Source organism: Capra hircus, chromosome 17, assembly GCF_001704415.2.
Source record: "Capra hircus breed San Clemente chromosome 17, ASM170441v1, whole genome shotgun sequence".
In the NCBI taxonomy this organism is placed as follows: Eukaryota; Metazoa; Chordata; class Mammalia; order Artiodactyla; family Bovidae; genus Capra; species Capra hircus.
The window spans coordinates 33627912-33631413 of NC_030824.1; the positions used below are offsets into that span (position 1 = coordinate 33627912).

Consider the following 3502-nt stretch of genomic DNA (forward strand, 5'->3'; position numbering starts at 1 on the left):
GAGGATTTATACCCCAGAAGTTAAAAAGTGCTAAAAAATTAGGCTTTTTTAAGAGTTTTCAGCATTGTTTTACCACCACTACTTTTGTATGTAATTTTGTTAAGTGTCTCTAATGTTCTTATGGAAGAACATTTTCTCAGATGTACAATTATAATGCAGATCCAGTCAACCTATATTGATTCAATATTTAATAAACATTATTATATGTTGAAGAACAGATGTTAAAAAATATACGTAAATGACATACAGATGCTCTCCTTCTGTGGTTTAATGTCTAATAAGGATTAGACATTATATTGCTTAAATATAGTCTTATATGCAATATGTCCTGTAATTTTGTCCATACCCACATGATTTTGGGAGGAAGGGCTGCTATTTTGCGAGGCAGAGGCAGTGGTGTCAGCAGCAGTGGCTGGAGCGTCTGATTGAGTTTCGGGGTCCAGTACTGGAATCAATCAGCACGGGCAGTGAATCGGGGGAGTGAGGCGTGGAGTGCATCTGGCTGTCTTCTAGGATCTCCAGGCTGAATCTGACTGTGGGCAGGACTCTGACTTGGAGGGACCATGAGACACTATACAGCAAACAGCAATAGTTCAACAGAGCAGACTATCTATTGTACAGGCTGGACAGACTCAGCAGCGGGTCCAAGGGCAGCCACTAATGGCACAGGTCAGTGGAGGTTGGGTAGTGACATTAGCTGGCCAACACATCATGGTCCAGACTCTTCCTGGTGGATAAGGTCAAACCATCATGCAGGTACCTATGTCTGGGACACGGGTTTTGCAGCAGATACAGTTGGTCCCACCAGGACAGATCCAGATCCAGGGTGGGCAGGCTGAGCAAGCACAGGGCCAGTAGGGCCAGACCGAGCAGATCATCATCCAGCAGCCCAGATGGCAGTCACTGCTGGCCAGACACAGACACAGCAGCAGATTGATCTCCAGGAGCAGCAAGTGGCACAGACTGCTGAAGGGCAGACCATTATCTATCAGCCAGTTAATGGGGATGGCACCATTTTCCATCAAGGCATGATCACCATCCCCACAGCCAGTCTGGCAGGAGCACATATTGTTCATATGGAAGCTGACACTAACACAACCAGCAGTGGGCAAGGGACTGACTGTTACTGTGACATTTCTGGTGGCAGGCAATGTGGTTAATTCAGGAATGATGGTCATGATGGTACCTGGTGCTGGCTCTGTGCCTACAATTCAGAGAACCCCTCTCCCTGGGCCAAAGATGCTTGAAGAAGAGCCTCTCTATGTCAATGCCAAACAGTACCACCTTAAACTTAAGAGGAGGCAAGCTCGGACTAAATTAGAGGCAGAAGGGAAAATTCCAAAGGAAAGAAGGAAATACTTGCATGAGTGTCAGAACCACCATGCCATGGTATGGAAGCATGATGAAGGCAGATGATTTTTCTCTCCAAAGGAAAAAGATAGTCCCCATATGCAGGATCCAAGTCAAGCATATGAAGGGGCTGTGACACGGATCATCCAAGTGTCCTAACCCCAGGCCACGTAATAGAGATGATCGAGGTCATACTCCTCACACTGTTTCCCACAGTGCCAAGGATATTGATCAACTCTTCTGAAGGGACACTGACAATCACATTCTGCCCTTTTCTACAGGACAGAAACCACTTAGTTTTTAATAAGTGGTTCAGTATTATAATTACAGGGATATCTGGCAAATTGAAGTCGCAAGCCTCTGTCTCACCCTTTCAGTCAGGACTTATCTCAGACTGTTGGTGACATTGATATTTCATGGATTGGGACAATGCAAGGGACTCATGCCAGCCCATCAGTACCATGCATAGCACTTGTGCTGACTGGTGATGTCAGTCAGCCGTCTGAGCAGAGAACAACCTTCTCAACCTAAACTGCAATTGAGGAAGCTGCAACCCATTACTTCCCACAGATTCTGAACAGCTCTTATGCCTCTAATGAAGATCTCAGGCTGACTGATGGGCAGTTTGTATTCAGAGATGGTTTCTAGGCTAGGCAGCTCCATCTCATGATATGGAAACAAGAAATTCTCTGAGACACATTCGTCTAATCTGTGGTAATAATAAGAATCTCTTCTATCCAGATGATAGGTTGGGATTTTTGGACTCCAGCCAAGAAAAATCTAACTCTGGGGACAGAGTGATAAAAGATTCAAGCACTAAAACCATGAATTGCTGGATCTCTTAGCTTTCACAAGGTGTAGTTTACTTGTCTGTCTGGTGACAGGTCATATGGACCATTGATCTTGCTATGACTACTTTTAAGATGATTTAAAGGTTACTGGACCTTGAAACTCCCTTTCCTTAGTAGAGAACAAAACTATACAACTTCTATGCTGAAGTACTGAGGATATGTATAATAACTCCAAAACAAAGCAAAATTAGAGATTTTCAATCATAGGCTTTGTGACAGTATTGGAGGAATAGAAAGGTTCATGTATGTTTCAGTCCAGAAGGACGAAGTATAGTATATGTACCCTTGTGGTGTCATATAGCATTATTTGCCAGTTGATGGATGCCTGGGATGGATCATTTTAATGAAGAGAAAAATTTACATTTATTCTAGAAATTTTAATAAGCATGGAAAGGGAAAAGTCTGAGATTTGATCCTTGACAATTTCTGGAATGCACAGGTCAGTCAAGCTAGCTGGGGTATAATCCAGGTTACCTACTAGAGTGTGAAGTAGATGCTGGCTTCACTCCTGCTGTGCTTTGTGCTGGCCCCAGAGAGTGAACATTCTCATTCTTCCCATGGTATCAGTTTCCATTTGTTTCCCCTTTTCTCCATTGGTCCTGTGCAGAAAGGTTTGCACATTGCATCCATGTTCTGGGAATAAAGTGCAGACTGGAGATAGATATTCCTGCAGGATTAGGAACAGGGCCAAAGCCCCCAGAGTGGGTTGTGCCTCAGTAATCTGTTTCTTTTCTAGATGTGGAACCCTGGAACAACTAAGGTGATTTCAGAAGAGTTGCTGTTTTCTTAGAAACAGAAAAAAAAAGAAACTGTAATTCTTTCAAAGTACATTTGATTTTGATTTAAATACCAAGACTAGAGATATCACTCTAGCTATATTAAGAGGGAAAAGAAATTAAACCCACCAAGGAAAACATCACAAAAGGAAATCATTGTAATGGTGCAAAATAGAGGTACAGAGCTATGCAGAAAAAGCAGGAAGTAAAGTATATCCCTACTTGCTTGAGTCAGCTTATCTGTCCTGGCTTCCAGATGTCAGGAGGGGCTGACTCTTTGGTGTTAACTTTATTTGGTAAGCCCTAAGTTCTGCAGGTAATAGATTGCTAAAAACAATGAAGAATTTTTATTCTTTGGCTATATTTAGAAGACTTCAAGATGTAGAGTTCAGAAAGAAATTTCTCAGACCTAATTTCTAGTACTTAAACCAACAACAGTTATAAAATGCTATTTATTTGTAACTGTAAAACTGTGCATATACTACCAACCTCATACTGTTGTGGGTTTTTTTTCTCACAAGTTTG

General features: G+C 42.3%; 1 pseudogene; it reads left to right on the top strand.

Annotated features, from left to right (window-relative positions):
- Window positions 564–1509, top strand: LOC102186327 (annotated as a pseudogene).